Raw genomic sequence first — 13,138 nt, forward strand, 5'->3', positions numbered from 1 at the left:
CGACCTCTCTACTAACCCTAATCGCGTTAGGAGGTAATTCCTCTTGCACCCTATTTTCCCAGCTATTCATTCGGTCTTATCCCAAAATGGTAAGCTTATTGAGTAGAAGCAGTTTGGTACTCTCACCATTTGCAGAATAAAGGATAATCTCCGAAAAACAGAAGTTCATATGTTAGTTAGGATTAAGGTTAATTACCTAGGTCATCGTTTTCGAAACGAGTTCTAAACAGTAAACAACATTATAAAGAAAAAGTGACAGATTCATGGTCTGATATATATACAAAACCATGAGACAGGACACCCACACTCCCATGTCAAACATGCATGAATAGGACACTCATTTATGAGCACTACAACACTGTGAATAACTACAGAAATGGGCCGCATCTAAAGTGACCAGAAAAGGGACCCAACCTATCAATACTATAGATCAGACTATTTACTCGAACCTGATCCACTGTATTGCGTCCGTACATAAAGTTCAAGTACCATATAATAACAAGGGACGTAAGGTATGGATTCTAAAAAACAAATATTCGACAACAACTTAAAATTCCAGAATAAGCTAAGTTACAAACCACGAGTGTAGGAATAAAACCCAAACAGAAACTCCCACTGGGACTAAAACCCAGGTGGTACATATTCGATAATAAGACTGAGGCTGAGTACAGAGAAAACAAAACAGAAGACATCCCATACCCAGGTTGGCCATTTAGTACTCATACGAATCTCCCACTTGCCTAGAGTATTAACCGCGATGCGCGAGCTGACAAGACTATCTAAACACGTTGTGTCGAGAGTGCAGCTTGATAACACAATCTAAGGTTGATGACAAGAGGGTGTCGAAAATGCGTAATAGTGAGGGAGGCGGATTGTGTGTGGAAGGCTAGATCTTGATCTGCCATATGGGAGTGTACATGTAGGTATAGCGTCGGACATATAGAATCTGTGTCAATGAGAGAGGTGCCTCAGATGAGAGTGTGCTGAAAGAGAAAAAAAGCGCAGAGAACGAGAAAATAAGAGGGAAATGATTAGTTACACAAAACAGAAAAAAGTCGTAATGGACGAGGAGAGGGGTGAAGAGTAGTCGTGATTACCACGTGAAATAAGAAAGGGAGAGGATAGTCGTCATAAGGGGTGAGGTATAGGAGTGGTGTGGTTATGGTAAAGAAGCTTGAAGTGGTGCAGATGGAAATGGGCTGTGCGGAGATATATGCACATATAGTTAATCATTAGACGTGATGTCTAAGTAACCCATGTATACATCAGAGAAGGTCAATACAAGACGTGAGGAAAAAAACGCGGGTAAAACGCACGTGGAAGAAAAAAAGTCGTGTTGCGGGAAAGTCTACCAACTGTCTGCGGTGGTGTAACAGCGAGGCCGATGGTAAAATATAAATGGCATATATGAGTGGGTGAATATCACCTATCAGGTAGGAAAAAAAGCGAGTGCCGAGGAGGGGAGGGGAGGAATGCGTCAAGGTGTGCAAGGAGAAGAGGTGGCCCCCGGAAGGCGACAAAACCTAAGGAGGAAGGGGTGAGCCAATCCCATAGGGTAGGGGAAATCGATCACGGAAAGGATAGATGAGGGAAGGGGAAAAAACAAAAGGATGAATTAGTGAGATAGAAGAAGATATATTAGGTATGATGTTAGAGAGGATTAATCTCTGTGATGAACAAGAATTAGGGGTAACTCAAGATGTGGTGAAAAAAAAAAAAAATGAGAGTGTGCCAGGGATGGCGGTGAATAAAGCAATACAACGGGGCCACAATGGTGCTGAACAGGTGGTGATGGTGGGGACTAAAACACCGGTCACTCCAGACACAAAAGGGCACCCAGGGCATGATACCCATGGAGGGAAAATTTACCAAAACTCGTAGAGGGGCACAGATAAGCGTATGGTGGAGAAAAAACGATGAGAAGTGACGCTATGTGGGTGGGAGGCACACCGTGGGAAAGAAAGATGAGGGTGGGCGACGCGCTGGTGGGAGGGTGGTAGACAATGCCAAAATTAACAGCGGGTGAAGGAAGGCGACCAGTCACTGTTTGCATACCGCGCACCGGGTATCGGTAGATGAAAGGGCAACAAATAAACATCAATATCGTACAGACAACGCAAGTGGAATGGTGGTAGAGAAGAATATTAGAGGCGGCAACAAACAAGTCAACCGACAAAGACTCGGGACGGAGGTCAAGTGGCGATTGGGTAATAAAGTCCCATCAAGTGTTAAAAGAAAAAAAGACGAAGGGCCGCGCTTCACGTGTCGAAAATAGGCCCATAAGTGCACTGAGGAACAGTACAGTGGGCAACGATGGCAAGTGGAGAGATGAGAGGCCCAGCCAACCAAGTCGGGGGCAAAGCAGGGCACGGGTGCAATTTGAACCAGAATGGCATGGTGTGACCCGACTGAATATCCGTGGCAAATGCAGGAATGGGGTGGACGTGAGTGGGATTAAGACAACGGGTAGCATAAGTGACGCCGGTAGTGCACGTCAGAGGAGGCTAGGGGTGAGGAACGTCGGGCAAATGGATAGTACATACCATCAACCACGACGGGATGAGGGGTCGCTGTCAAAGCTCTCCGTTTGAGCGCACAATTGAAAGTATGACAGGACCAAACGGTGGGTGTGGGGAAGCAGTAATGGTGCTACATGTGGGACCGAAATGCTCCGATAGGCAAGATACCACCAGCAAGGTGTATGCGAGGCACTTACCATACCTCTAAGTGGGAACCACCGTTGGGCGAAATACCATGGATGTAATGGAAAGGAATTTGTCCGTACTGCAAGAGGCGGAAACAGCTTTACAGTTTAACGAGCGATTTCCCCACAACAACGAGATACGATGCAGAGAGAAGGGAGACGCAACAGTCGGGAAACTGCAAATAAAACGAGCAACACCGAGCGGAATGTGCTATGAATTAAGCGAGCTGGTAATCAGAAGAGGAATAATAGCGCGAGGCGCCGAAGAGCAGTATCAGAGACCTAATGTCAGGTTGGGGGAGAGGTGGGATAAAAGAGCGTAGGTGCGCCACAGACTGAATAGGTGCCGAGACAGTCAGTGAAATGGTATGTGTGACTATGTGAAGAAAAAAGGGGTGTGCGAAAAATACACAAACCAAGTGCAGTGGGAGAGTTAGAGGTGTCATTAGGATCGTGGGGAAAAAGAGATGAGAGCAGGTAGGTACGTAGCCCAGACGATGAAAAATGGAGGGGGAGTGATATCTCAGGAGATAGGGTGAGAGATCCACGATGAGACAGACTCCCAGGAAGATGTGAGGTCACGGTACATACAGATATCGGCGGAGAGGTCGAAAAGGAGATTAGGCAGACACGCGATGCAAGAAGGGGGAGCGTACCGCCCTCTTGTGGGAGGTGACAATAAAACACGACCAGAAATGCAAGAGGAAAGCCCCTGCGGCATTGAGATATCAATCGCAGTGAAGTCAGCGTGAATATAACAGTCTAAGAGACGCCCCCCGGAGAAAACAAAGAAAGAGGAGAATAGGTAGAGGCAAGTGGAATGTGGAGACACGGAACGTGAAGCCAGATCGAGAGAGGTCAAGTGCGCGGCATGAAAGGCCCTGTCGTTGTTGTAAGCAAAGACGGCAGCAAGTGCTCCGTGGGGACATGGATCGTGTGAAACAACTGGAAAGTCCTCACAAGTCACACCAATGTAATGATTCGTTGCAATTCGTAAGCGAACGACTGCGAAAATCCAAGGGGGGGACACCAGCCCCAGAGCGAAACCAGGGTAGTCGTCGCGAGGGGAGGAGCACAAAGGGGTGGGCTGGCGGCCGGCGGAAGGGGGCAGGGAGAGAGCGATAATAATCAAGGGACTTAGGTTTATTGGATTTCTAAAAAACAATATATTCGACAACAACTTTATTAAATTCTCAGAATAAGTTCTAATGTTTACAAACCACGAGTTTTAGGACATAAAACCCAACAAACTCCCACTTGGACTAAAACTCCAGTGGTAACTTATATATTCGATATATAAGACTGAGTTTCTGAGTTTTATAGAGAAATACAATAACCTAGCACATCCCATACCCATGGTTTTTGCCATTTAGTATCTCATACCTGATATTTCTCCCACTTGCCCTAAGTTATTAACCTCTGGTACTTCTAGTCTTACTAGACTATTCTTAAACACTTTAGTCGAGAGAATCATTGTAAACATATTAGTATACAAATAGGTTTCTAAAATTCTTAAGGTGATGAGTCGATTCTTTGGTAATTCTAGATCGATCTCCATTATTTTTTATTACATTTTTAACATGCTCTTTTACATTTATTTAATCCATCATTATTTTTCCTAGATTATGATTTGCTTAGGGAAAATTTCAAAAATAGAAAAATAAGAGAAATTATTTACACAAAACAGAAAAAATTTAATTTAGATAGAGGTTGATAGAAGTTTATCACTGATAGACATTGATAGGAGTCTCAGTGTCTATTATTATTATTTTTTTTTGTTATTTTTGTAAATAGCTTGACATTTTTTCTATATGTGAAAATTTTTCTTTTTCTTATATAATATTCACATTAAATTTATTTGATTTCTAATTAAAATTACTCTAAGTTCTAAATCTTTTTTAAAACTCTTTTTAAACCACTTTAAAAAAATTTCTTTAAAATTACACTTTTCGTGTTTTTGAACATCGATTCCATGAAAATAAATTCAATTAATTTACTTTTTAAAAAAACTCATTTATTAAAAAGTTATTCCTATGATGGATGTGAGGAATTTCTCATATTCTTGAGGAGGAAAATTTTTCCTTAATTCTAACATAACCTAATTGATGAATTTTTTTCCCACATATTTTATGGGAATATAACTTAAGTATTAGAATAGTGAAGGGGTAAAACAAGATATTGTTATATATATATATATATATAAGTAAATCTCTTCAAATAATATTTTTAACTCAAGATTTTAAAAAAAAAAAAAAATTGGCCTTTTTTTCTTTTAAAAAAAACATTGGCCACAATTTTTCTTAACAGGTGTTGTGGGGTGCTAACACCTTCACCATACACAAATGACTTTCGAACCCATTTTTTATTTTTTCACAGAAAGCCTTTATTTTTTATTAAAAAAATATTTATAGTTACTCTATTTTGGTGTTCAGTCACACCGTAAAAAAGATTGGTGGCGACTCCTTTTTGTTTTTAAAATCAAATTAACACTTTTTAAGGATGTCGACCACTCCGTGTCATCTCGGGCACGTGGCAACAATTATTAACATCATATGTCTCATACATAACTAGGATGGGAGATTATATGTCGTCAACATCACAAGCCAACCACTATACTTACTATTCATTTTGCTATGTTGATTAATTCCATCGGTTGATAAAACAAGACGAAGGTTCCTTTCTTCACTTCTAAAATCAGGCCATAAATGATTGACTCATTTCCAAGATGGCATAATTTCCATCAACCAATCTTTTGCAAGCATGTCACGTTAATTTCTTCAAATGTATTGGACTACTGAATATCCTTTGAAATCATGGAATTGGTGGAACTTTATTGGATCATACAACTTTAGCAAGTACTCCTTAGTTCACTTCAGATGAGTTCTTATGTTTGTTAGTAACTTCTCAAATTTTATTGAATCATCAACACTACGTTGTTGTGTCGCTTCAGCCGTTTCATCTCAATGACATTATCATTATCCAAAATTTGTTTGTTAAGCATATGGTCTACATTTGACTCTAAATTCGATGAAGAATACCTAGGAAGGTCTTCTTCATACCATACCTAATTGTTACACCTTTGGTCAATACCATGTATTAATAAATGATTTCTTACTTCATTAGTGTTAAACATCTTACAGTTTACATGCCCAACACATGGACATCATATAGAAGTTTTATTACTCAAATTTCTTTGTGAAAACTCAATAAAACTATCAACACCTTCTTCATATTCCTTAGATAATCTATCTTTTATCCAAGGATTAAAATATCGATGTCAATATCGATATCATGATCTAAATTTTATGGGTATATTGATAAAATATCGATCTTTCGACAGATATTTCTATAAGTCATGAAATTTTAATTTTTTAGATTAATAAAAAAGTTGTTTTTTCTAAAAAAAACCAAGTTATGGATATTGTTATTAGTAGTCATATTCATCTTGGATAAAATAGAAGACATTTTATGTTTTACGAGCATGTATAAAAGATGTTGGAGATATCCATGGATATTTAATATCGATGTCAGACCCTTCAATTTATGGATATATCGGCGGATATGTCTAAAGGATGTATGAACACTCGATGCAGAAGTGGATCGTAGCCCAATTTTAGTTTTACATAAAACATACATAAATTCAGAACGCGGAAACATTCATAAGCATTTTATACATTATGCTTTAACAAGGAAATATGAGGAATTGAAGGGATATTGTGTACTTACCCTTGAAGATTAATCTCTTCATGAAATTCCCTTTTGATTACAAACTCCTCGAATTCTCCTTGGGACACGAACACCCAAAATCACAAAATTATAGCAACACTGAAATCCAATTGGTTGGACACCACCATAGCGAAACCAAGGTATTCTCTTATGGTGAGAATCTACAAGAGTTTGGGGTCTTCGTTCTTAATTTTGGCAGGGAGAGAGTTTTGTTGAGAGGAAGAATTGTAGAGAAGAATCTATATTTCTTTTCCTTTGAGAGTTTGGCCTTATGTACGACTGCGAAGGAGGAAGGTGAAAAAAAAAAAAAAAAAGGGGAGAAAAAAAGGGGAAAAGTGTTAATCTCTCCAAATAATTTAAAATTAGAAACTAATTTCAACTTTATCTTAATTTAATATATAAACATATATATAATAACTGCCTTACTATATATATACCATATATTAAACCATATATTATATCTAATATAACATATAACTTATAGTTTATATTATATCACATAGAATATAACCTATAGTTTAAGATTCTCTCATTTAACCTATAGTATTTAATATGAATCATATTCACATTAAAAATAAATTATAATTTGTATATATGAATCACATTCATATAATTAATATTTGAATTATATTCAAATGTTTATTTTCTCTCATTTAACTTTACATTATAATGTATCATATACATTATATTAATTATATCTCATATAATTAATTCCCTCTATTAATTTGAACAATTCAAATTAATCTAAAATTATTTCGATTGTCATTAGTCCCAGTTGATATATCAAGGGGACCTTATGGACATATAGATTGAAGTTTGAATGGGACTTGATTAATTGATTAAACTTTTTAATTAACTAACTGTCAAGAACTTTCGGTCACAACACTAAAGACCGACAGTTGCACTCTTCGCACTACAGATAGATTTATGTGTGCATTGGATTTAACCAATAAATGGTGTGTTGACCCTTCACAAATTGCTCGTAATTACAACTAGGCCAAAATTACCATTTTGCCCCTATAGTTGCATCCAACTTCTTAAGTACCACTGATCTCTCTATGAATATTAAGTTTTAGTCCAACTATAACCGAACCCTCTCAGGCAAGGAGAGGGTGTGGCGCCACATTGTTCAAACCTCGGAATCAACCGTTAAGGGAGCAATTTCTTTACTTACTCTAACTATAAAGGAGTGAATTTCTTCTTGTGAACATTGCATTCCCATCTCTCCAATCAAACAAATCCCGAAAATGGTTGGCATACTTAGTCCGCGAGATAGGCCACTCTCACCATGCTGATCAAATGACCACCTTTATAAGTAGGAATTTACAACTCATTCAGGATTAGGTCAAGTCACCTAGGTCATCTTGGTGAAATGTAAGTCTCTTTTATTAATGGTATTATATAGAGAGAAAATTTATTTCGTCGTTTAGTCTTATACAAACTCTTTGTATAGAACACCCCAACTCACATGTCTCTACATGAATGATCAAGATTAGATCATTTGTAGCACTTAATTGTAACAACTGCAAAGCGGGTCGTATTCGTAGTGTCATAAGGATAAGGTGACCAACCTTATCCATCTACTATAGACCGTTTAGGTTATCATTTAAATATGATCCACCTGTATGTCTCCACATACATATTTAAGTTACAAAAGATAACCTTAGATCTTAGTTTATTGGTTTTGTGGGTTAATGTTACTAAATGTCAAATAAAATACCTTTTATTTTATTAGATAAATAAGTTGTTTAATTACAAACTATAACACCCATAAGATTTAGGGCATCAATCCCAACAATCTCCCACGGTGTACATCATAAAAGTCAAAACTATTACAACAGTAGACAAAAATAAGAAACTAGGGCATGTAATATGCACCAATACAAAATCTCTTACTTTCCCTAAACTAGATATGGCCTATTTTATAGATCCAGACTCTCTAGGTGACCGTCAAACACCTTAGCCGTGAGGGCGTTTGTAAATAGATAAGCAATATTGTGCGTCGAAGCTATCTGCGTGACAATCATGTCCCCACGATACAAAATCTCTCGTATTAGGTGATACTTACGCTCAATGTGCTTCCCATGCTTGTAGCTTCTGGGATCCCTGGAATTAGCCACATCACCACTATTATCATAATATACGGTGATGGACTTTGACATGTATAGAACAACTTTCAGATCAACCTAGAATTTTCTATGCCAGACAATCTTCTTGGCAGCTTCACAAGTTGGTACATATTTTGCCTCAATGGTGGAGTCAACAAGGAATCTTTGTTTGGTGCTTCTTCAAACTACAACTCCTCCATTAAGAGTGAACACTGATCCTGAAATGGATTTTCGAGAATCCCTATCAGTCTAAAAATTAGAGTCTATGTATCCTGTAAGGATAAAATCCTTACACCCATATATGAGTATGTAGTCCCTCATTATTCGAAGATACTTGAGGATGGCCTCAACAGCAGTCCAGTGATTTAATCGCGGATTATGTTGATATCTATTAACTATAACCACTGCATAGCAGATGTCAAGTCTAGTACATAAAATCGCATACAATAGGCTACCAACAGTCGCATGCATAGGGGATCCATTTCATATCCTCAACTTCTTGAGGTGTCTTAGGACATTGTTACTTAAGCAAAGCAACTCCTTGCCTGAAAGGTAACAAGCCTTTCTTGGAGTTTTACATCGAATACTTGACAAGCATCTTATCAATGTATGATGTTTGAGACAATACCAACGATTTGTTCTTTCGATCCCTAAAGACCTGAATACCTAAAACAAACTGCACCTCTCTCAAATCTTTCATTTGAAATTAGGCTGCCAGCCATTGTTTTGTTGGGCTTTATGTCCTAAAACTTATGGTTTGTAAACAATAAACTTATTCTGATCAATTCAATAAAGTTGTTATTGAAGTTTGATTCAATAAAGTTGTATTAAATTTATAAATTGCTTATTTCGTTTTAGAAATAAATCCAATAAACTAAAAAATCTATGACTATTACACGAGTACTCAAACTTTATGTGGAGACTACAAGTGGATTAGGTTCGAGTAAATAGTCTAAATGATCTATAGTATATGAATAATGTTGGGTGCCTTATTATGGTAACACTATTGGATGTGGCTAACTCTGTAGTTGTTACAAGGAGTTGTAATGTGCTACAGACGAAGTGATTCTGATTCGTACATGTAGTCACATGAGGAATGGGGACGTCATGTGCAATGAATTTGCGCAAGATTAGACCAAGAAATAAGTCACTCTTACTTTATAATGTTGTTTACTATTTAAGACTGACTATTTCAAAAGGATGACCTAGGTAACTTGACCTTAATCCTGAGCTAACTATGAACTCCTATTTATTTGGGATTATCCTTAGATTTGCATAGGTAAGGGTTGACTCAACAGCGTCGGCTCAATAAGCCTCCCATTTCAGAGGTAAAACCGAGTAGATAGCAGAGGACATAGGGTGGGAGATAGAATTCACTCCTACCTGCTTTCAGGGATAGTGGAGAGGTTGTTCCCTTAGGTGCTGACTCCGGATCTTGAAACGAGGGTCCCACCCTCCATTAGCTCGAGGGACTTGGTTTTGATGATCAGATCACAAACCATTTATTTATTATAGGATCAGTGGGATTTAAAGTACAAGAGGTAATCTCAAGGATAAAACAGCCATTTGACCTAGCCATTATTACAAAACAACCTATAAGGGAACACTTACTAATCATGGTATATCAAGTGGACACAATATATCAATAATGAGGGGAGTAAACTACGGCTTTAGTGGAGTGACCCGGTAGTTAACGATTGAGGGTTAATTGTGTAAAGAGTTTAGCTAATAATTTCGGATTTTTGGAGCCATATCTGTAGGTCCATTAGGTCCCCCTACTGGCTCACAAAACGGATAAGCCATAGAATAATGTGATAAGTTAATTTGAATCGTTCAATACAACTAAGGAATTAGTAACTTATATGTGATATAATTACACGTTTAAATTTTGAAACTAAACAAAATTAGAGAATCGATTAATATTTAAAGGTGATTTAATTATAAAATTCATGAATATGGATTCATGATAGTGGAATTATGATTAATTAATTTTTATATTTGATATTAATTAATTAGAATTAATTAACTTGTTTAATTAATATTAATTATTAATTTTATTCGAAAATTAATTATTGATTAATTTTGTCAAATTAATAAAAACTCAATTTTAATTAAAGAATTAAAATTGAAAAGTTATTTTTTAATTTAATTTTAGAAAATTTTCAAAATTGAAATTAAAAAAATGAAAATTAGAAAAATTGGAAAAGTAGGAATTTTCCACTTCTTCACTAGTAGGTTAGTCACCAATCCATGACATTTACAGCTCAAATTATCAAGCTTGAGCTGGAATTCATGTAGAAGTTTTGTTGTTTGAAAGTCATGCATAAATAAACCAAATTGCAGTGGTAATCGAGGATTCATTTAAAGAGATTTGTTGAAAAATCTGTTTGAAGAAGTGTTCTTCACACTGCTGAAAAAACCAGTTCTTCGCCTCATTTTTCTTAATTCAATCTTGTTTTAGTCCCACAGCCTCAATCTAAGCTCTCCAAAGAATAGTAGGGAAGACTTTGTGGTGTTTAAACCAAAAGAAAGGAGATTGCAGCTAAAGATAATGATTCAAGAGGTACTCAAAGGTTAGTGTTGTAACTCTTTTTTAGTTTATGAGCATGCTGAATTTTTTTTTCAACACTCGTAGAACCAGACCATCTCTTGACATGAGCCAAAAATTCTACTTCATTTCTTATTAGTAGAATATATAACTTATAAGAACTAAGAAAAGCGACAGTTTTGTTAACGATTTCTTGTAAAACACAGGTTGTCAATATTTTGGTCAAAGCCATAAGATTTGATCGCAGTATCAAATCTTATATTCAAGGATCGAGATACTTGTTTCAATCCATAAATGGGTCAATTAATCTTACAAACATTTTTCTCTGACCCCATTCAATAAGTCCTTCTCGTAGAGACATATAGATACTCTCCTTAAGTTAGCCATTTAGGAAGGTGTCTTGACATCCATTTGTCAGATTTCATAATCATAAATGTAGCTACGGACAAAAGTATTCTAATAGACTTTATCATAGCAACCAGAGAGAAGGTTCTTCATAGTCCACCCCTTCTCTTTGGGTAAACCCTTTTTCCACAAGCTAGCTTTGTAGGTTTGTACTTTTCAGCTTGGTTCGTTTCTCTTTGTAGATCCACTTACAACTGATGGGTTTTTACCCCTTCTGGTTGATCTACAGATCCCATACTAAATTGAAGTACATTGACTCCATTTCAAGATCCATGGCTTTAATCCATTATTCTTTATCCATATCTTTCCATTACTTGTTTGAAAGTTTAATGGATCCTCTAAGCATCATCGGGTATGATGACTTGAGTTTCAATTAAACCCTTGTACCGGTCAGGCTGTTGCACAACCTCCACTACATCGAGGCACTCTAAACTCTTGAGAAGGATGTGAAATACTAGTTTTATCAATAACTCTTGTTGATGGACCTGCGCGATTTACAACTCTAGTTGATGCATTTGTCGTTTCTCTGGTCATTTCATCTATTACTAGCCTACTGCGAGGTTGGTGATTCTTGATGTGGACTTCCTCTAGAAAAGTTTCATTTGTCGATACAAATAATTTAGCTTCCCAAGGATCATAAAAATAATCTCCTTTTGTCTCTTTAGGGTAACCTATGAATAGACATACTTTTAAATGACGTTCCAACTTCTTAGGATTTTGCACCAACATGTGTGTTGGGCATCACCAGATCCGAAGAGATGTAAACTACCTTTACATCCTCTGCAAAGTTTATAAGGTGTTTCAGAAACACTTTTCAAGGGAACCACGTTCAAAATGTATACTGCATTCTAACTGCATAACCTCAAAAGGAATTTGGTAACTAAGCATAACTCATCATGGAAAGAACCATGTCTAACAAGGTTTTGTTTCTCCTTTCTACCACACCATTTTTTTTAGGTATGCCAGGTACTGTGAGTTGAGATTAAATTCCATGTTCTATCAAATAGTCTTAGAATTTTAAGTCGATATGCTCACCACCTCGATCTGATGGAAGTGTTTTAAGCTTTTTACCTAATTTATTCTCAACCTCAGCCTTATATTTTTTGAACTTTTCAAGTGTTTTGGACTTAAGATGCATTAGGTAAATATGCTCATATCTAGAATAATCATCAACAAAACTGATGAAATATCCATACCCTCTTCTAGCTTTAATATTCATCGGACTACAGAGGTTTAGATGTACAAACTCTAAGGGTTCTTTGGCTCTAAGACCTTTTCCAGAAAAGGATCTTTTAGTCATTTTACCCTCAAGACAAGATTCACATGGTGGTAATGAACTATCTTTTAACCGATTTATATGACCGTTCTTAACCAATCTCTCAATCTTGTTGAGATTTGTGTGACCAAGTCTCAAGTGCCAAAGATAGGCATTCGGAGAACATTTCCTTTTCTTATTTTGAGTCTCAATTGTTTTAAACATCTCTATGTTCAAAACGGCTTTTACCTCAGTCAGTTTTAACATGTACAAGTTCTTTTCTAATTTTGCAGAACAAATATTAATATCATTCGAAGTAATGAACACTTCATTATTTTCAAAAGAAATTTTATAATTTTGTTTCAGCAAACATGAGACGAATATTAAATTCC

This window comes from Benincasa hispida, chromosome 11, assembly GCF_009727055.1.
Source record: "Benincasa hispida cultivar B227 chromosome 11, ASM972705v1, whole genome shotgun sequence".
In the NCBI taxonomy this organism is placed as follows: domain Eukaryota; kingdom Viridiplantae; phylum Streptophyta; class Magnoliopsida; order Cucurbitales; family Cucurbitaceae; genus Benincasa; species Benincasa hispida.